Source organism: Pteropus vampyrus, unplaced genomic scaffold (genome assembly GCF_000151845.1).
Source record: "Pteropus vampyrus isolate Shadow unplaced genomic scaffold, Pvam_2.0 Scaffold22, whole genome shotgun sequence".
Lineage (NCBI taxonomy): Eukaryota > Metazoa > Chordata > Mammalia > Chiroptera > Pteropodidae > Pteropus > Pteropus vampyrus.
The window spans coordinates 13,979,130-14,002,871 of NW_011888803.1; the positions used below are offsets into that span (position 1 = coordinate 13,979,130).

Below are 23,742 nucleotides of genomic sequence, written 5' to 3' on the forward strand. Positions count from 1 at the left end.
ATTTATAAGAAGCCAAAAAAACCCCGAATAGCCATGGCAATCTTGAGAAAGAAGAACAAATTTGGAAGTATCACACTACCTGATATCAAACTATACTACAAGGCTACAGTAATCAAAACAGCATGGTACTGGCATAAAAACAGATACATTAATCAATGGAACAGAACAGAGAGCCCAGAAATAAATCCACATCTATATGCTCATTTAATATATGACAAAGGAGATAAGAATATAGAATGGAGTAAAGACAGTCTCTTCAATAAAAGGTGTTGGGAAAATTGGACAGATACATGTAAAAAAAGAAGCTGGACCATCTTCTTACACTGTATACAAGAATAGACTCAAAATGGATTAAATATTTAAATGTAAGACTTGAAACCATAAAACTTTTAGAAGAAAATATAGGCAGTAAACTCTCTGATATCACTAACAGGAATTTCTTTTCAGATACATCTCCTCGGGCAGGGGAAACAAAAGGAAAAATAAACAAATGCAACTACATCAAACTAAAAAGTTTTTGTACAGCAAAAGAAACCATCAACAAAACAAAAAGACAACTGACTCTTTGGGAGAAGATATTCGCTAATGATACATCTGATAAGGAGTTTATATCCAAAATTTATGAAAAACTTATACAACTCAACAACAAAAAAAAGAAACAATCCAATTAAAAACTGGGCAGAAGACCTGAACAGATACTTCTCCAAAGAGGAAATACAGATGTCTAACAAGGTCGCTAATCATCAGAGAAATGCAAATTAAAACCACAATGAGATATCACCTCACACCTGTCAGAATGACTATCATCAATATATCAAAAAACAGCAAGTGTTGGCGAGGATGTGGAGAAAAGGGAACCCTCATACATTGCTGGTGGGATTGCAAATTGGTACAGCCACTATGGAAAACAGTATGGAGGTTCCTCAAAAAATTAAAAATGGATATACCTTTTGATCCAGCAATTGCACTTTTGGGTATCTATCCAAGGAAAACCAAAACAATAATTTGTAAAGATCTATGCACTCCAATATTCATGGCAGCACAATTTACAATAGCTAAGATATGAAAGCAACCTAAATGCTTTCATATCTTAGCTATTATAAATTGTGCTGCCATGAATATGATTGGATAAAGAAATTGTGATTCATATACACAATGGAATATTACTCAGTCATTAAGAAACATGAAATCCTACCATTTGCAACAACATGGATGGACCTAGAGGTTATCATGCTGAGTGAAATAAGACAGAAGACAGAAAAAGATAAATACCACATGATTTCACTTATATGCAGTATCTAAGGAACAAAAAGAACAAACTTATCACAAACAGACTCACAAATATAGTGGACAATTTGGTGATGGACAGAGGGAAGAGAGGTTGCGGGGCTGAGAGAATGGGGTGAAGGGTTAAAGAAGTACAAATTAGTAGTTGATAGTTGGGCACAGGGAGCATAGCAGAGAGAATGCAGTTAGTTAGCATTAATATGATGGGTAAGTGGAGGGCCAGGGGAGGGAGAGAGCAATTGGGGGGATTGTTTTATGAACATTATAGATGTCTAACCAATGTACTGTATACTTGAAACTAATTAAAATAAATAAATTTATTTAAAAAAGAGAAAAACAGAAAAAATATTCCATTGTTTGGGTGTACCACAGTTTGCTTATACATTCACCTACTGAAAGACATCTTGCCTGTTCCAAGTTTTGGCAATTATGAATAAAGCTTCTATAAACATTTGTGTATCAGTTTCTGTGTGGACATAAGTTTTCAATTAATTTGAGTAAATATCTAGAAGCATATATGATTGCTTTATCACATGGTAAGGGGCTATGTTTAGCTTTGTAAGAAACTGAAAAACTGTTTTCCAAAGTGTCTATACCATTTTACATTCCTACCAGCAATAACTGAGAGTTTATGTTGTTCCATATCCTTGCCAGCATTTGGTGTCATCAGTATTTTGAATTTTAGTCATTCTAATAGTTATGTAGAAACATCTCATTATTAAATTTTCAATTCCCTAATGATATATGATATTAAGCATCTTTTCATATGTTTGTCATTTGCATATATTCTTTGATGAAGTGTCCAGATCTTTTGCCCATTTTTAATTGGGTTGTGTTTTTTTTTAATTATTAAGTTTTAAGAGTTCTTTGTATATTTTAGATACTAATCCTTTACCAGATATGTGTTTTGCAATTATCTTCTTCTAGTCTGTAGCTTGTCTTTTCATTTTCTTAACAGTGTCTTTTGCAGAGCAGAAAATTTTAATTTAATGAAGTCCAACATATCGACTTTTCCTTTCATGGATCATGCTTATGGTGCTGAATCTAAAAACTCACTGCCAAACCCAAAGTCACCTAGATTTTCTCCTATGTTATCTTCTAGAAGTTTTGTAGTTTTGTATTTTACATTAGGTCCATGATCCATGATCCATTTTAAGCTCATTTTTGTGGAAGGTGTAAGGTTTGTGTCTAAATTTACTCTTATGCACATAGATGTCCAGTTCTAGCACATTTGTTGAAAAGACAATCCTTTCTCCATAGGATTGCCTTTGCTCCTTCATGTGGATCAACAGAAAGCAGCACACTCTTGAGCAGTTTTTCAAACTAGAGGTAATGAAATCAACTTAGTGAATCAAAATGAGCATTTAAAACAATTAAATAGCCTAGGTTAGAGAATTTAAGGATGCAGTAAAGGTAAGAAGAAAAGGTAAGTATTGTTACTGAAATTTTTATTTCGCGCACGCGCGCGCGCGCGTGCATGTGTGTGTGTGTGTACTGGGTCATGGTATAAACGTACTTCTTATAACAGGTGTGGTTGAAAAAGCTTGAAAGTCATGCTCTAGAGAATCTACTAAAGACAAAAGGACATAGGCATTAGATTTCTTTAATAATTATAATTATCTGCAGTAATCAGAAATTTTGAGTTTTATTTCTAAAATGCAAATCTGATTTAAATCTGATTTAATTTTTCTGCTTAAAACCCTTCAAGATCACTCTGAAAGCAATGATGAGTAAAATGTAGTGATGCAAGAATAAATGTAGCAAGACCATTCAGAAAACTTTTGTAATGAACTAGGCAAATTAGGATAAAGACCAAAAATAAGGCAGTGGCTTTGGGAACAAAAAGGAGATGGCTCTAAGACCAGGAGACTAGATATGCAGGGAACATAGATCAGGATATATTTAAAAAGGAATGGTAGCTATATTCACCAATCCAGGAAATATAGGTAGTAGACCAGTGTTAGAGTAAAAGAAGCTCAGTATGGTTTTGGACATGATGAATCTGGATGAATCTGGGACGGTGACAGGATTTTACAAGTGGTGAAGTCCAAGAGGCAGTTGAATATACAGGGTTAGAGCTCAGTAAATAAGCAGTAGTTGAAATTATGAATGTGAATAGAGTCACTTAGGGCAAGTAAATAGAGTAAGAAAAATAATGGCAAAAATAAAGGCAAATAATGAAATCCTAAGGACCATGAGCATTTAAGTGGTAAATAGAAAATAGCATTCACACATGAAAAAACCTAATACTCAGAAAGGTAGGAAGAGAACCAAGAGAGTAGCATCACATAAACTAAGGGAGACAAAACAAGATAATGATTTAAACCCAAACAGATTTGAAACAACATGAAATATGAATGAACAAAATGTTTCTGTTAAAAAACAAAGATTAACATCCTGTTAAAAGACAAAGATTTTTAAACTAATAAAAACAAAACAAAATCAAATGGTATGGTGTTCATAAGACTTGCATGTAATTTAAGAATACAAAAAGACTGAAAGTAAAAGAATGAAAAAAGTTACCCTAAGCAAACAAAAACTGAAAGAAAGCTGGTGTAGCTACAGTTGGTAGCTACAGCTGATAACACCACTATATTAGTACCAACCAACATAGACTTCAAGGGAAACTTCCTAACAATAAAATGTGAAATAATGAATACACAGCATTTTTGGATTACTATACTCTTAATTATATAACTTCAAGATATGTAAAGCAAAAATGACAGATCTACAAGGAGAAATAGATGAATTCACCAGAATAACTGTGGGAGATTTTAACACCACTCTCAATAATTGTTAGAATAAGTAGACCAAAAAAATCAGTAATACTGGAAAAGATCTAAATAACATTTGAATACCTCACCAAAGACGACATACAAATGGCAAATGAGCATATGAAAAGATGCTCCACCTCATATGCCATTAGGGAACTGCAAATTAGAACAATGATATTCCACCATGCACTTATTAAAATGGCTAAAATTCAAAACACAATAACAAAAACTGACTAGGATGTGGAGCAACAGGAATTCTCACATTGCTGGTGGAAAGCAGTCTGACAGTTTCTTATAAAATGAAACACATTCTTATAATCCAGCAATCAAGCTCTTTGGTATTCACCCAAACGAATGTAACTCATCTCCCATTTGTCCAGAGAATACTTGCCAGCGGAACAGCATTTAGTCTGAGATAACGCATGGATCACAGTCCTAATTTACTCCCAAAGTTTGCCACAAAATATCTCGCTTTTATTATTATTGATAATCTTTGGAAACAAATGACATCATTCTGTTTATAGCATTCTGTTCCTAGTAGTGGTATTTCCATTTACAAAATATAGTAATTCTCAATCCCTGAAAATGTCAAATCCTAGAAAACATAGCATTCCTTCATGTGATGTTAAATTAACACTAGCAGCAAGCTGTACTTTTTTTTCTAAATGGGAAAAGGGTTAAAACTTAAATCCACACAAAAACCTACACAAGGATGTTTGTAGCAGCTTTATTCATAGTTACCAAAACTTGGAAACAAACAAGAAGATCTTCAGTAGATGAACAGATAAATGAACTGTGGCACATCCAGATATTAAATATTATTCAGTCTTAAAAAGAAATGAGCTATCAAGCCATGAAAAGCCATGGGAAAAACTTAAATAAATATCATTAAGTGAAAGAAGCCAATCTGAAACAGGCTACATACTATATGATTTCAATTATATGACATTCTGGAAAAGGCAAAACTATGGGGAGAGTAAAAAGAACAGTCGTTGCCAAGGGTTAGAAGGGAGGGAGGGATGCACAGGTGGAGCACAGAGGACTTTTAGGGCAGTGCAACTACTTTATATGATACTATAATGGTGAATATATATCATTATACATTTGTCCACACCCATATAATGTACAACACCAAGAATGAATCTTAATGTAAACTGTGGACTTTGAGCGATAATGACATATCAGTGTAGGTTCATGAGCTGTAACAAATGTACTACTCTGGTGACAGATAGTAGGGAAGACTGTATGTGCATAGGGTATATGGGAACTCTCCGTACTCTCTGATCAATTTTGCTGTGAAACTAAAACTGCTCTAAAAATAAAGTTTGTTTATTTATTTATTTTTTTATTTTTTATTTTTTTCAATGCCTACAGCACCTGGTATTCCTAGGTGGTCTCCCATCCAAGAACTAACCAGGCCCGACCCTGCTTAGCTTCCGAGATCAGACAAGATCAGGCATGTTCAGGGTGGCATGGCCATAGATTAAAGTTTATTTTATTTTATTTTTAAATTAAATAGCTAAACAACATCCAAGAAGTTAGAAAAAGAACAGCAAAACAACTAAACTAAAAGACGGAATGGAAAAAAAAAAAACAAGGAAGTAGAAAGAAAGGAATAAAAAGACAAAAACTAATAAACAATGACCTAAACTGAAGATCAACAAAATGAAAACTTTGTCCCTTAAAGAAAAGTTCCAAGAAGAAACAGAAAATATGAAACTAAGAAAGAAAAAAGTCTTAAGAAAGCAGACATATTCAGTAGCACCCAATGCCATAAAAAAGTAGAGTCAAATGAGGACTGAAAATTGCCTGATGAATCTAGCAATAAGAAGACCACTGATAACCTTAGCAAGAACAGTTTAAGTGGAATGGAATGAAGCAGAACAAGTTTCTAAATGGAAAAAAAATATATCCTGGACAAGGTAACATTAATACTGATATTATACATCTACAAAAAGCTATATGTTATTTATTTTTACCTTTGCACAGTGTCTTGTGCATAGATGCTCTAAACAATATTTGCTGAATCAATTTAGTTGGATGGAGAAGAAAGCACCACATACAGAGGGCTTTAAATACTTAACAGTTCTGAGAAGTGAATTAATAAGTTTTAAGATTTGTAAACAGATATATAGCACAAGAAAGTTTAAGATAATAAATCTGGCAAGACATTTCTGAATACTATATACATATTTCAGAAGTTTTCAATTTATGTAAATACACACATAACCTCCACAGTTCAAATTCATTACCAGAGTCCGTATATACTGTGAAAGGTTTCTCCCTTTCCTCTTTTCATTTTGGCTCACCTCTACATCTTGAAACATAGAGAGTATGGAAACAAATGAACATGAGCTATCTCTGAGAACATCTAGAATGAAGTAGATCAGCATTCCTTTTCTTTTTCACTAAACCATGTACTGCACCACAAAATTAAACAGACATCTCTAGGGATACATATCTGCCAAGAGTGTTTCTGGAAAAAATAAAATCTGGCCCTTCTCCAGAGTTCTATAAATAAACAGTAGTGGCTGTGCTATAGATGGCTGTGCTATTGATTGCTGGCTGGCTAGTCTGTGGTTACTTAGTAGTGTCAAGATAAAGAATAGTAAGCACAGATCATTTTCATGTCCAAAGACTTCTGACAACAAACACTCTGCCTAACTTCTTACATTCTGCAATAACGAGTTATCTACTGAAGAGACAGTTAGAATTCTAACCTTATTTCTTTATTTTACAGATAAGCAAACCAAAACCCAGAGAAGATAGGTTATTTGTCTAAGATCATACAACTAGTTGGTGACAGTACAAACTACACAGACCTCAAGTCTCCTAGTTTAATAATCTTTCAACTTCTCCATTGAGCAGTACTACCTTCTTAAACAATAGAAAAAGACCATGTTGCTTGTATCTTAAGCTCTTTTAAGTAATCTCAAAAGCCTGAAAGTCATAGGCTCATAATCAGCATTTTGCTAGAAATGGCAATATACTTTTATTTTGTGATTCTGTAAATAATAGCTTTTAAAAGGATTATGTATTTTAAGTCCCTGAGTCACCAAAGTAAAATGAGGTTAGAATTCGATTAAAAACTATTAAAACAGAATTAAGAAATTCTGTATCTTTAAACTTGGTAAGAGTCTTTAAAAATTATAGCCCAATATACATTTAAAGGTGGCAGGGCACTGGAATCAAGATCATAAGACCAGGAATTAAATCTTAGCACTCTTACTGACTAGCTGTGACTTGAGTCTGTTTCCTCTTTATCTTTAAAACAAGCAAGTTGAACCAGTGTCACTAAAATTAATTCCATTATTTATAATACAATTGCAGATAACTGGAGAATAAAATCTTTATCTTATCCTTATTATCTTATAACTTATTCAAATAATAGAGCAAAGAAATAAACACATTATTCCATACTTGATTAACTAAACAAGCCGAAACACAAGAAATATCTCTACTATAAAAAAGTGGTAGATTTGGCTCTGCATCGAGTCTGAGAACACTATTGTCAGAACACTGTAGTACACAGTTGAAGTTATAGTGATTTCGATCACATCTTCCTGCATTCATTTAACTAAGTAGTAGTTTTGAAAACCCGAGTCCGGTTTCTCTGTAGGGAATAGAGAAGGACATAAAAGAAGCTCAGAGTGGTAATCCACATCTGCCAGAACCACCACAGCAAGTACCATGCACCTCTGTTAGGTATCAAGAAGCTTGATTTATTGCTTTGATGAATGCTGTTGTACGTAGCCCTGGATGATTTAAGTTTGAGCCATTTTATAAATAGGTCATTTATATCTTTTTAAAAAACCTACCATTAGTAGAAATAACTTTTGCTTTCACTTGTCTATTTAATCATTAGTTCTCACAGACTATAAATGTTCATCATATGCAATTCATTGTACGCTACTCTAGGGAAAACCAAAAATTATAAAGAGTTATAATCTGCCAGGAGCTTCCAGTTGATTAGAATAATACAAATTTGATGACTTCTGAGTTAAACTTTTGGAATTAAATTCTTACTAGTTTTTATGTCCAGTTTACATAATTGCATTTAGGTCCTAAGTCTATTTGCTAATAGACGTCAAAAACAAACTTCATTTGTAAAGTGCCAGAAGAAGGGATCAAGGCATCACAAAGAGTTAATCCAATTGATGGTTGAAAAAAGACAATAGGAAAATGTGAGATTATCAAATTCTGTGAATCAAAACCTCTCCAAGCTCCAGCTCATTTGTCAGATGAAAAATGTTTCATTTTGATTAAACGCTGAAGCATTATATCCCTTTGAGAGAATAAATCATATTTGGGGTCTGTCTGTATCTCTGGTTTAACTTGCCTAGAGCAATCTTGTAGAGATGGTTGGAACAGAGCAATAAGACTACTAGGTTATCAGTTTTATAAATTATTTATAAAGCTAATTAAATAATCTGAATTTTCATTTTCTTCCTCTGTTAGACTGGAACAATGTCTGTTTTGAAAACTTTGCAATGCTAGTTACCATAAGGATCGAAATGAAATAGTGTAAATGAAAGCACTTTGTAAACTATTCCATAAATGTAAGGCAATATTATTACTGACCTTCTTAATTTTTTTAAACTTTCATATAAGGTTCGGATCTATATCTTTCTCCAATCACTCCTACTTTCTTATAGTATGTTAACTGGTGACTAACCCGTCATGAATAATTTACAAGTATTACTGCATAGTCACTGCACATTATACTTCCATCTAATTCTAGCAAACTTAACTTTCATCTTATGGAGATCTCAACAGAAATCCCTACATGCTTTACTGTGCTGGAGACCAAAACAGAAATCCCTACCTGTTCTACTGTGCTGGAGACCAAATGGTCAACCAGGAAAGAAAAAGAGGTCTTGAAATGGTCTTTCAGTCTCCTTTTGGGCTAGGATTAGAACTTATTCTAGCAGTGAATAAACCCAACTATCACCAAAATATCCATGCTGCTTCTCAAAAAACCTCAACAAAGGTCATCTGAATATCCAACTGAGAAAAAAAAAGTATCTTAACCTCTAATTAAAACATATATAAAAAGCAGTCCCTAGTGGGCTACAATTCTAAATGTGAAAGATAAGGTAATAAAGCTTTCAGAGAACATGAAATATCTTTGTGACCTTAGAGTATTTGAAATACCTGTACCCTCTTATTAAGACATAAAAACTTTGGCCATAAAAGAAAAAAAAAATAAAATCTGATTACATTAAGAATTTCTGTACATCAAGAAACAACACTAACAGAGCAAAATAACAACCCACAAAAGTAGAAGATATAACGATATAGCTGAAAAACAACATACAGAGATTAGAAAATTCCTACGAATCAATAGAAAAATATAGACCATCCAACAGAAGTGTAAATAAAAGACCTAAACTTTTGTGACTTCCCTAAAGAGGCCATCCAAATGGCAAATAAACCTGAAAAGATGTCTAACTTCATTAGTAATCAGGGAAATACAAATTAAAACCATAATGTGATATCATTCAACACCCATCAGAACATCTAAAATGAAGAAGGTATACAATACAAAGTGTTGGTGAGGACATGGAATAACTAGACCTCTCATATATTACTAGGAGTATAAACTGGTACAGTCTTTTGGAAAACTGATTTTAATTATTCATTAAAACTAAATGTAGGCATACCTATGACCCAGCAGTTCCAGTCCAACACAAATGCTTACATATATTCACCAAAAGGTACTAGAATGTCCAGAGCTTAAATATCTGTAATAGCTAAAAACTGGAAGTTTCCATTAAAGGTAGAATGGATAAATAAATTGGGGTATGCCCACACAATAGAATATTATACAGCAATGAGAATGAATATATATACCTATAGATGACAATATGGATGAATCTCACAAACATAACGCTAAGCAAAAGAAGCCAGACCCAAAAGATAAAATTCCATTTATAAACAAAAACAGACAGTACTAATCTATTCCATTAAGAGTCAGTATAGAGGTTACTGTTGCAGGAGATGGTAATCATGGGAAGAGAATATGAAGGGGGCTTCTAGAGTGCTGATAAGGTTGTCAATAAAAGGTCAGTGCGGCCAATTCAATGCTAACAGTTGGTCCCAGTCTGGGGTATGGTGAGAAGAAACTTTATACAGTTTGGAAACCAGGGTAATACAGCCTCTAGAGGAAACTGAATTTGTGCCTCCCAAGACAAAGGGGAGGCAAACTTATATAGAGGAAGCTTTCTCCTAACCCCTGATTGGTCCATTTTTATTCAAATGAGGACTCCAAATTTGTATAGTCTGGTCCCTATTGCACTGTACTGATTAGTCGGAATTTCATGTTCTGATTGGTCATTATAGAGCTGCTCTGATTGGTTAGCAAAGATGCAAATAAGAATATAGATGCGCAGCTCTGATTGGACAGGGACAGTCTCAGTCCCATTAGTTGAAATACAATACCAGGAGCTTCTTTATAAGAGTCAGCTCAGACTGCAGGAACATAGTGCAGGAGGCTTGGCAGCTCAGTCTGTGGCTTTTCCTTGATATGCAGTGTGCATGAGAGCCCTCTACAATAATAGCTGGACTCTGGTTATGAATTCGTTCTCAGTTAACCACAAGGAGTCCTTCTTGGAAGGCATTTTCCTTCTCAGGGTTGACAGATTCTATTTTTTGAACACATACATACTTTTAAGTATGCATTTTATATTTTATAAAAATTTAAGAAGCAATACTTTTTCTTGATATTTCATGTGAAGGGTATGGTTTTTCACATAAAAAAAAAATCAGTTCCCTTTAAATAAATAGCAAAGTATGCTATAAAGGCTAATAATGAAACTGATTTTAAGCTAATGGCAAATTAGTCTTTACCAAACTCACAGCTTCACAGAATTAGAGATCTAGTAAGAGTCTAATGGTAGGAATTTGCTCTTACCTGATTTAAAAAAAAAATTAAAGGGGCATTAGAAAAAGATTATTTTCTTCCTGCTCCCCTTATCGTTTTTATTATGAGCTACACACACACACAAAGTGTACTACATCTATTATTTCATCTAATCCTCATAACTCCATGAAATTAAATGTTTTAGGTTGGGCATGTTGTTTAAAGGCAGACAGCACATACGTGGTAGAGCCAGGATAGGAATCCTGATGTGTCTGACTCCTAAACTCATGCTCTTAAGCCATTGTTTTATACTGCCTCAGTGTCATATTGGGACTTTACAGCATGGAGTGATGATAATCTTCTTTGGCTTTTGCCTAATCACCTTAAAAGGCTATATATGAACAGAACCCCCACACCCCACCCTGCCCCAACACTCACACACTTTTTTATAAAGACATAGAGGGACCGGACTGTTAAGTAGTGAAAGCAAGACATTAACGAGTCAAGCTAGAAAGCCCATGCCATCAGTATGCCTACAATAAATATGTATGACAGCTTTTAACAACTGGTTAAATGGAAAACTAGGTAGATGTCTCAGAAGACTGGTCTCAAATTGGACAACAATACAGAATGAATGTCTTTACTTAGGCCATAATGGGAGAAGCAGGGATAAAGTAAGCAATTTTGTTAAAAATGAAGATCAGTGAGAAGGTTCTTGATTGTGTATAGTTGTCTACATTTCTTTAAATCTTGTTCTAGAGAATATTATTTCCAAAAGTTATGCTACCAAGTGTTGCTTATTTAATATAGATACTAGTAAAGCTTTCAAGTTTAGATTGGCAGAAAAAATATATTAGATTGTTTATCTTTATTCAGCTTCTGATCTTTAGTCAGATACCTCTCTATTCAGAAAGGTATCACTTAGCAGATACCTTCCCAAGATGCAGAGGAAATAGGCACTTTTATTCATTCTACTTTGGAAAAGCCTAACCTTAAAAACTAACTGTTGGGAACACCCTTCTAGTTGCTAAAGAGGATGTTGCTCGACTCATGAATAGCTTAATAAAGCCAATTAGAGAAAAAAAGTTACTGTCAATTTGTGTCAAAGGTCCATTTTAGAGTTAAAAATTGTACCTTGACCTGAAGATAATTCCATCATTCTTCATTTATAAGGAATTTCAATTTATTTTTGAACCATTCGACATGAAGGTCATTTAAAACTTAAATGTTGCTCTTTATAATATAGAGAAAACATACTTGCTAATATTATAGAACTATATACTCAATTAGTACATTAGAGTTTTTCATAAAGTCATAATCAAACTATGAACTAAGGATACTCTCCACTTCCATCTCTCCCAACACCACTAGGTAAAGCAGCCTCTTAGCGGTGCTACAGTCCTCACAGCTTCTAAGCTATAACCACCCGCCTAGATGGAGGGCATCCCATCTAGACCTAGACAAATATTTACCACTTGCCTCTTGAAAATATTTATAGATACGGGGGGGGGGGGGGGACAGGAATTCACAGGTGTCTCTCTTTAGTAAATACAGATAGTATCCATTTATGTCTCCACTGTGTTATTCTATCTGGACCCTTTTCTCAAGTAAAAATGTAAACTGTTTTCTTATTCAAAGTATTACCAACATATTAGAAGAATCTTTTTCACATCAGGTAACATAAATATGCCCCTATTTACTTATTGAAAGTGAAGAAAATATTCTGTGTAACTTTACAGTTTGGTCAGTCTTTATCATATACAATAATGAAATTTTCTATATTCAATAGGACAAAATTTTTAAATAACTGGTACATAAATTTTTAGAAGTCCTTATGTAATGAATATGTTAAAAGCTCTCAATAAGTTAAAATATATAGATTCCTCCAATGTAATCATAAATATATACCAAAATAAACAGACAATGAATTTGAAGGGAGAATTTGGTCATTTCACTAATCTGACTTCAAAAAGTTCTTAAAATAGTCAAGAGTCTAACAGAATGTCACAATATATCTTTTGAAAGTCATTTGAAAATTTATAATTTTTGGATATCACAGCATTTAAGAGGAAGCTAAAGCATTCCTCCTTCAATATTGAAAATATTGTTATGAGAGGTAAGAAAAAACTGTCCTATAAATTATCATCCTCTCACCAGTAAATGAAAAAAATAAGGCTAAGAAAGGTACTTGATACAAGTCAAATCACATGCTTGAAATCTCATGCTAAAGTATATTCATCTTAAATTCGTACAACATGAGAATTTTTTTTACTTTAAATTCAAAATCACTTCAATAAAAATACTTGCTACATAAGACATTTATAACCCAATACTATGATTTTGTATGGTTAATTTCTATCACCTTTGGAGAGGAAAGTATACATAACATAATGACTTTGACATATGCTTATCAGATCTGACTATGGGCTACTTTTAAATTAATCTGATTTAATGGGCTCTATTTTAAGTTAATCTTCAGAGAAACAAATTCCTTAATAAAGCAATATTTTTAAATATTAACCAAAACATTCATAAATCTTGTTAAGCAATGTATTAGCAAGACCAAAATACTTCATTTTCTGATTCTATTTGCAGCTTTCGAAGCTTAACTTGCTGCTTCCCCACCTTCCCAAATACCCACTTCCTCCACATTCCACTCCTCTATCAACTAGAAAATGATCAGATAATTTATATACATCAAATTACTGAAATTATTTACTCAATAATATAACCAATCCTACAAGTACTTGTATATTAAGCTGGCAAACTTAATGGTGAAATGGAAGGCTTAATTCTCTACTTAGGGACATCATCAAGCCTATAAAGAGATGGGGAGTAGCAATAAAAAACGGAAATCTGAAATCGTGCATTATTAACTAAAAGCAAACCTGACACAGTCCTTTTAGAGTGATTGTTCAGGGTGGAGGTTAGTATCATTCTGCCCACCCTAACACAGACTGCTCAAAGCACAGCCCTTTTCTGCCTCTCTTTCCTTTTCTTCTCTTGCCTGTTTAGAACACAGCTATTGAACACAACTGTATTGATTAAAACAGTAGGCATTTGAGGCCAATGATGTCATCTAAACACAGTACAATACTTCTTCCTTTTCTTACTCTTACTAAGCCGTGTTTTGTGCTCTTATTTATTTAATGGCTTTTTGGTACTACAGTCCTATCCTTAACCAACAGCTCCCGTTATTTAATATTTCAACTATCTCTGGTAATTAAGATTTTGATTTTTTAAAGTACATCTTTGGAATGTAGCCCTTCATCAATACAGGTATTATGCTATCAAAATCTACCTTTTTGTTTGTGAGCTCCGAAGAATTTTGAAAACTATACATCCCCTTGCACATTTTTTATTGACATCTCAAATTTTTTACCGTAAGTTTAAACAGTTGCAAAGGAATAATTTCTAACATATTGTATATGTTGATATTTTAAAATAAAGCTCTTATATAGCACCTTAAATGTATCAAATGGAATTTAAACTATATAGCAATTTGATAGCCACTGTTATCCATTTCAAAAAACTGATGAACGACTGGTTTAGAATGGTGAGAAATTTTCTTTTTTTTTCTTGAACCTATTTTTCTTTGCACTTTCACTACAATTATTTTTTTAACTTTCCATTTGAAATATTTATAGATTCATAGGAAGGTGCTACGAAATGTACAGGGAGGGTCTGTGTACTCTTCATTCCGCATTCCCCGACATTAATGTGCTACATAACTAACAAGAGCACATCACAACCAGGAAATTGACGTTTGCACAATCCAGAGCTTATTCATATTTCACCAGTATATATGCACTCATTTTAAATGTGTGCATGTACATATGTGTGCTCTATACAATTTTATCACATATGTAACTTTGTGTAACCACCACCACAACCAAGATACTTAGCTGTACCATCACCAAAGACTTCTCTGTATTACCTCTTTATAGCTATATAGCCTTCCTCTCTCTGTCCCTTCCCTAGCCCCTGGCCACCACTAATCTGTTTTCTATCTCTGTAAATATGTTATCCCACAAATATTATATAAATGGAATCATGTAGTATGTATCCTTTTGAGATTGGCTTTTTACTAAACATAATTTCCTCCAGGTTCATCAAGTAGTTGCATGTATCAACAGTTCACTCCTTTTTATTGTTGAGTCATATTCCACAGTTTAGATGTAACATAGTTTGTTTAACATAGTCTGTCCATCGAAGGACAGACATCTGGGTTGTTTCCAGTTTGGGGCTATTACAAATAAAGTGGCTATAAATATTCATTTACAGGTTAGTGTAAACGTGTCACAGTCATCTTGAGTTGCCATAACAAAATACCATAGACTGGGTTGCTTAAAGAACAAGAATTTATTTTCTCAGTTCTGGAGCTGGAGGCTGGAAATCTGAGACCAGAGTGTCAGAACAGTCAAGTTCTGGAAAGAGATCTCTTCCTGGCTTGCAGACTGCCTTCTCACTGTGCCCTCATTTATGATTGGGGGCGGGGGGGAGTGTTGCTCTCTCTGATGTATCTTCTTATGAGAGCACTAACTAATCCCATCATAAGAGCCTTGCCTTATGACCTCATTAAACCTAATTATCTTCCAAAGGCCTCATATCCAAATACCACACGTTGGGGTTTAGGGCTTCAACATGTAAATTTGGGGGTAGGTGGGACACAAGTCATCTATAGAATTAAGTTTTCATTACTCTAGGATAAATGCCCAGGAGTTTAATTGCTGGACCATATGATAGCTGTATATTTAGTTTTTTAAAGAAATTTCCAGAGTGACTATCATTTCACATTCCTACCATCAATGTATGAATGATCCAGTTTCTCTGCAACCTCGTCAGTATTTGGTGGTGTCACTATTTTTTATTTTAGCCATTCTGATTATATCTCATTTTGGTTTTAATTTGCATTTCCCTAATGGCTAATGAGGTTGAACATCTTTTCCTGTGCTTATGTGCCATATGTATATCTTTTTTGGTGTAATGTCTGTGAAATGTCTCCTTCCGATTTTCTAATTAGACTGGTTTTTTACTCTTCCGTTTTGAGAGTTCTTTGTACATTCTAAATACTAGTTGTTTGTCAGATATATGGCTTGCAAATATTTTCTCCCAGTCTGTAGCTTGTCTTTTCATCTTCTTAACAAGGTCTTTTGCAAAGCAAAAGATTTTAATTTGGATGAAATCAAATTTATCAATTTTTCCTTTTATGGATCATGCCTATGGTGTCAAGTCTAACAACTTTTTGCATAGTCCTAGGCCCCAAAGATTTTCTTTTTTTCCTAGAAGTTTTATAGTTTTGTTTTCCATTTATGTCCATTATCCATTTTGAGTTAATTTTTGTATAAGATTTAGGTCAAGTTTCTTCTGTTTTGCTAATGGATACCCAATTGTTCAGCACCACTTAATGAAAAGGCTATCCCTCCTCCATTTGAATTGCTTGTAGATCCTTTGTCAAAAATTAGTCATATTTATGTGGCTTTATATCTATTCTATTGAACTATTCTATTCCATTGATATATGTGTCTATCCCTCTGCTAGTACTACAGTATCTTGATTTATAAAGCCATACAATAAGCCTTAACATCAGGAAAGGTGATTCTTCCCACATGAATTATTTTTAATGTAATACATTTTATGTTTGAAAGTCTTTTATTGGCCACTCTATTTTTCCTCAACAAAAATCTTTCTATAAACTGAAAATAAATTTCTTTGTTTTCTGTAATAAAAGACTCCAAGTTTTAAAACAATTTCCTCTGTTTTGAGTTTTCTTTACAATTATTACTACCCAATCAATTAAAATATAAATATACTGCAAATTTTGATCTAAAAAAATTTTAAATATAAGAAACTTTATTAAAGAGATGGGTGAAATTTTTTCTTCAATTAGTTCATGTTTCCACAGTGACTATCATTTATTGTCAGAATGAAACAGGACTCAGCATTAATTCTATCCCTATTGTTTGTTTTTATAATTTTAAGTGGTGAGAAGCCTTTTTCACATAAATGAGAAGATGAGAATGGAAGTATTGTTAGAGCAATTATTTTTCAATTATTTGAAATCTTCTGAGTTATATGAGAAAAATAACAGTAACCTGCCATCAAAAATATATACTTAACAATCTATTAGTTAATTAGCAAGCAACTCAATTAGGTCTTCTTTCAGTTTGTGAGAGCAAAAAACTGGAAACTAGCTGTACTGCAAAAGAAACTGTTATTCAGTCATTCCTTGAGATAATGTTACTTTGTCATTCACTAACACAGACACTAACATTTTCAATTGCCCTTTGTTTGGCCTGGTGGTTTTTACATCCAGGGAACTTTGTCAGATCCAAGATAGATGAGCAGTATACCTTTCTTTTGTAATAGTAGGAGAAGGGCAACTGTGAAAGAGAAAATGTGAAAGCAAACCATGCTGCATAGTGCTGCACATTTTCAGGCAGAACAATGTTAGAAAAAGTCCATGGAGTATTTCAAGATCTATGAATTGGTTCCCTTAAACTACCTATGGCTCCATACTCCTTGAAAAGTGTACCCAACTTAAAGATAAAAGCAAATGTGCACCTGCAACCCGCAGTACAGTATATGAAAGTGAACAGTAAATAGTTTTTGATGAGGAAAAGTGCAATAGCAAAATGACAAGCACCAAAATAGCAACACAATATATCAAAGGAAGAACTCCATTTGAAAGCTAAGAATCAGACTGAAGCAAATTAAGTTGTTGCTTAAAGCATAATAATTAAGGCCTTTAATTCACCAAACCATTCTGCTATCACAGACTAAAAAAGCTTGTTTATCCCTTCTCTATCCTAGGGGAATAAATTATCTCAAGTCTTTCTATTTCACTAAAGTGCTATTTAAAAGCTGATGAAATGTTTAAGTAATTCATTAAATTAATATAAAAATCTTCTATAGGACAGAAATATGATCAAAACCAAACCACAACTAGCGCTGAAAAAAGTAGACAGGATACGCTTTCTGATGGTAATGCCAAGTCCCCAGTTTTTGCCTGGCTGGCTCCCACTTGTTAGATCTCAGGTAACCATCCCCTCCACAGCCAGGTTCTCCAATCAGATGGCCAAGATAGACGTCCTGACACTCATTACCACACTATCTATTTTAATTATTTGCATCGTGCACATAGCTACCCAACATTTTTGTTGGTTTTTAAAAAATTCATTTATTATCTAGCAGTGCTCCTCCCCAAACACAACATGCAAGTACTAGAAAGCAGAGATCTATCACATCACTGCTACAAGTCTAGTGCTTACTTGGTACATAGCAGGTAATATCCTGTTGACTTATAACCTATAGAAATTGAGCAGAAAACTGATGCTAATCTAAGACCCCGATCTTTAATTGAATAGTTTTTTTCTTTTTTTAACTAAAATAAACTATTACTACTATATAAGATTTTCTGGAAAAAATTGTACCATTATATTTTTATGCCTCTGAAGTTATTGATTCTAATTCTCTTGCCTTATATTGAAATAACTTATTAATTATGCAATGCTTAAAACAGACACTGCAGCCATAAAGATAAATAGGATAGGTAGGTAAACATCCAAAAGATAGTTTAAATTCACATCAGGACTTTTAGTTCAAGATGGTAGGTTGAAGATACATGTTTACTACTAACAGCTTGCAAAACCACATTCAAATAAGGGAGGCAAAAGCAGCAATAAACCTCTAATCACAAAAAGAAAGGGAAGTAAGGGGTTCACCAGTAGATCGAAGAGCCCTTTAAATTTCTCAAATTAAAAAGTCAGATGGAATTGTGTTGATGGATGAGACAGGCAGAGAAAGCCGCAGCCCAGAATTCTCCACAAGGCAACCTAAAAGGAGCTGGAAGCCAAACTGCTTTTTGGAATGCTAGAAGGAAATCTAGAGAGACAATCTGCCCCAGAACACCTGATGGCTCTGGGCTCTGCATCAGCAGATAGGAGGGAGGGCAGGAGTGAGAAATGAGAAGTGGGCTGAAGACAGTGGGGATAATTGAAGGTCTGTACCTGGAACTGTGCTGGCTGGCACTCCCATCTGCTTCCCCCACCTCCACACACATCGCAGGCAGCCTGGCATTAACCCTTAGTGGAAAACCCAGGTAACTGGAGGAACAAACAACCTGGGGAAAGGCAAGGCTTCTAGTAGGAGTATAGTCCACCCAGAGTAAAGCACAAGGGCCTCCAAAGCCTGAGCACAGACTTACCATACAGTAAGTAAGCCAGCCAAGGCATCCTCTCCTACAGAGAGGCCTCAGGCAGCCATCCACTCAGATGACAGATTTAAGGGGAAAAAAGACCAGCTTTTAAAACAGCAGAAGAAATCCACACCACTTCCTCAGTTTTTCTTTCTAAAATACAGACAATCAAGGATTACCAGGCACATAAGAAAATCCGGAATCATGAAAAAGAGCAGCTAAGAAAAACATATAGAAAAACAAACCCTGAGGGGAACAAATAAAATTAAGGGACATAAGAAAACATTTTTTAATTTTTTTAAAATTGTTTATTGGGGTAACATTGATTAATACAATTATATAATTTTCAGGGGTACATTATAATTTGACATCTGTATATTCTATTGTGTTTACCACCCAAAGCTCAGTTTCCTTCAGCTACCATATATTTGATCCCCTTTATCCACTTCATCCTCCCCTTACCCCGCTATATTTGACCCCCTTTACCACATCTACCTCCCCCTTCCTCCCACACCCCTTACCCTCTGGTAACCACTAGTCTATAGTCCATGTCCATGAGTCTCTGTTTGTCCTTTCATTTGTTGCTTTTAGGTTTATATCCCACATGTAAGTGATATCATGTGATTTTCAACTTTTTCTGTCTGGCTTATTTCACTTAGCATGATTATCTCGAGATCCATCCATGTTGTCGCAAATGGCGGCATTTCATCTCTTCTTATGGCTGAGTAATATTCCATTGTATATATGTACCACAGCTTCTTTAGCCAATCATCTATCATAGAACACTTCGGTTGCTTCCATGTCCTGGCCACTGTGAATAATGCTGCTATGAACGTCGGTGTATAAGTATCTTTTCAGATATGGGTTTTCAAGTCTTTGAGGGTAAATAGCCAGTAGATCATATGGTAACCTTATGATCTTAGTTTTTTGAGGAACCTCCATATTGTTTTCCATAGTGGCTGTACCAATCTGCAGTTCCACCAGCAAAATATGAGAGTTCCTTTTTTTCCATATCCTCTCCAGCATTGTTATTACTTGTCCTGTTGATTATAGATATTATATTGGTGTGAGATGGTATCTCATTGTGGTTTTGATTTGCATTTCTCTAATAGCTAGTGATGTTGAGCATCTTTTCATATATTTTTTGGCCATTTGTATGTCCTCTAGGGAGAAGTGTCTGTTCAGGTCCTCTGCTTAGTTTTTGACTGGATCATTTGCTTTTTTATTGTTATTGAGTCATATAAGTTCTTTGTATATTTTGGATATTAGAACCTTATCGGAGGCATTGCTTGCAAATATATTTTCCCATCTGGATGGTTGTCCCTTTACCTTGTTGACGGTTTCTTTTGCTGAGCAGAAGCTTTTTAGTTTGATGTAGCCCCATTCATTTTTGCTTTTACTTCCCTTGCTTTTGAGGTCAAATTCATAAAATCCTCTTTAAGTCCAGGGTCCTTGAGTTTAGTTCCTATGTTTTCTTCTATGTATTTTATTGTTTCAGGTCTTATATTCAGGTCCTTAATCGATTTTGAGTTAATTTTGGTGTGTGGTGATAGACAACAGTCTAGTTTCATTCTTTTGCAGGTGGCTTTCCAGTTTTCCCAGCACCATTTATTGAAGAGCCTTTCCTTTCTCCACTGTATGTTTTTGGCTTTTTTTGTCAAAAATAATTTGCCCATGTAAATATGGGTTTACTTCTGGACTCTTGATTTTGTTCCATTGGTCTGTGTGTCTGTTTTGCTGCCAATAATACCATGCCGTTTTGATTACTGTCGCTTTGTAGTATAATTTGAAGACGGGCAGAGTGATGCCTCCAACCTCGTTCTTTTTTCTCAGGATGGCTTTGGCAATTCAGGGTCTTTTGTGCTTCCATGCAAATCTGATGATTTTTTGTTCTACTTCTTTAAAAAGTGCCAATGGGATTTTGATGAGGATTGCATTAAATCTGTATAATGCTTTAGGTAATATGGTCATTTTAACTATGTTGATTCTTCCAATCCAAGAACACGGAATATCTTTCAATTTCTTTGTATCTTCTTTGATTTCTTTTAATAGTGTCTTATAGATTCCATTATATAGGTCCTTCACATGTTTTGTTAAATTTATTCCTAGGCATTTTATTCTTTTTGTTGCAATTTCAAAAGGAATTATTTTTTCTATTTCTTTTTCTGTCACTTCATTATTAGAGTATAGGAACGCTATGGATTTTTGAACATTGATTTTGTATCCAGAAACTTTACTGTATTGCTTATTGTTTCTAGTAGTGTTCTTGTGGAGTCTTTAGAGTTTTCTATATAGAGAATCATGTCATCCACGAATAGTGACAGTTTGACTTCTTCGTCAATCCTATTTGGATTCCTTTGATATCTTTCTCTTGCCTGACTGCATTCGTTACCTCCAATGTTATATTGAATAACAGTGAGGGACAGCCTTGCCTAGTTCTTGATCTTAGAGGGAAGGTTTTTATTTTTTCACCAGTAAGTATAATGTTGGCTGAGGGTTTGTCATATATGGTCTTTCCTTCTATACTGATTTTGTTAAGTGTTTTGATCATAAATGGATGCTGTATCTTGTCGAAGGCTTTTTCTGCATCTATTGATATGATCATATGATTCTTATTTTCTGTTTATGTGGCAAATCATATTAATCAATTTGAGTATGTCGAACCATCCCTGTGCCCCTGGGATAAAGCCCACTTGATCGTGGTGTGTAATCTTTTTAATATGTTGCTGTATTTGGTTTGCTACTGTCTTATTTAGGATTTTTGCATCTATGTTCATGAGAGATACTGATCTGTAGTTTTCTTTTTTTGTGTTATCCTTACCAGGTTTTGGTATCAGAGTAATACTGGCCTCATTAAATGAGTTGGGAAGTATTGCCTCCTCTTTGATTTTTTGGAAGAGTTTGAAGAGAATAGGTATTAAATCTTCTTTAAATGTTCTTGTAGATATTTAATCATGCTCGCTACCCTCAGTTTCAGTCCTTGTCAATGTTAGCAACAGTTTTTGTAGCGTTTGCTCAGATTCCTCTGGGGCTCCGTGGTAATCAGTCTTGGAGGGTATGGGGGGAGGGTCCCTCTGGGTTGGGAGTTGGGGACTGGCTCAGCCTTGGTTTTGCATTGGTGGCCGGTAAAAATCAACTGTTGTTTCTCTGCCATCTGCTTCTCTGCTTTCTGCCCCGATGACTGGGCCCTGACACTGGCTGTGTGGAACTCACAAACTCTCCCAAGCAGGACTGTTCAAGGAAGTCACTGCACCTTCGCCCCTTTCCCTCCCCCTACAGGGAGCCCTGGAGGCTGCGTGAGGCAGCTTCTTTATTTCTCCCAGTCCTCCGCCCGACACACAGGGTTCTGACCTGTGGTAGCTGTTATGCACAGATCTCACACTCAGTCCTGCTGGTGTGCAGTTTGGTGTTTTTTGCTGAGTTTTAGATGTTCAGCTTATTGTTGTTTCAAGGAAAGAGATCTGGGGATGTCTCTCACTCCGCCATGTTTCCTTGGTGAAGAAAACATTTTTAAAACTACTATAATCAAAAGATTCAAGAGGGTTTGCATCCATAGAAAACAGGAATAGGAAGCCACAAAAAAAGGAACAAAGAACCTGGAAGAACTCTTTGAAATTAAATTCAAAACTCTTAGAAGTTAAAGAGTGATTAGAAAAGGAAACAAAATCAATAGATGATCTAGAAAACAAAATTGAGAAACTAAGAATAAGAGAGCATATGAATAAAAAGATGGAAATGATAGACAAACTACAAAGGACATAAAGAGCTAATCCAAGAGGTACAACATCTGACTTGTAAGAGTCCCAGAAAGAGGGAACAGAAAAAAGAGAGGGGAGAAATGATTAAATAAATTATAGAATTCCCCAGAGGCAAAGAGAGAAGGCAAGCATTGAGACTGAAAGGGCTCAGTGAGTGCTGAATAAAACTAAGTAATAAAAGATGCTCATCTACACATTTCTTCATGGAAATCCAAAACAAATATAAAAAGGAGACTCTGAACAGAAAATGCAGGCCACCCACAAAGGACTGATAATCAAACTGGCTTCTTGTCAGCAATAGAGGATGTTAGAAGACAAGGGAACTATGTCTTCACATTTTCTAAAGAAAATTATTTCCAGCCCAGAATTCTACACCCAACCTAACTATGAACAAGTACTAAGGTAGAATAAAGACGGTTTTAGATAATACTCAGAAAGTTCATTTCTCACGCATTTTTTTCTAAAGAATTTATTTCAGGATATACTCCAGTAAGACGATGGCATAAATCAAGATAGTGGAAGATACAGGATTCTGAGAACAGTAATTCCAAGCCAGGAGAGGAGTGGAGGAAAACACTTGGAAGACAGCTGTGCAGTAGCCGAGAAAAGCATATGATCATGAAAGGGGATTCTACAGAATAAAAAAATGTAACTGAAAGTAGAGAAAAAGTGAGGCCTTGATAAAGGCATATTATACCAAAAAGAAAAAAGAAAAGAAAAAGAAAAAAGTAAAAAGAAGGCAATTAGAAACTCCCTGAAAAGAAAAAAGAAAAAAGAAAAATGACACACAAAAAGCTACATTTCAAATATGAAGCAAGCTTACAAGTACCCTGATTATAAGAAATCGATGGAATATGAGAAAAG

General features: G+C 34.6%; 1 protein-coding gene and 1 pseudogene across 1 annotated transcript in view; both read right to left on the reverse strand.

The window, feature by feature from the left end:
- The window catches only part of FAM69A (family with sequence similarity 69 member A), a 99,081-nt gene that overhangs the window by 59,805 nt on the left and 15,534 nt on the right, over window positions 1-23,742 (reverse strand). The gene's annotated exons all lie outside the window — the stretch shown is intronic.
- On the reverse strand, window positions 5,427-5,545 carry LOC111736889 (annotated as a pseudogene).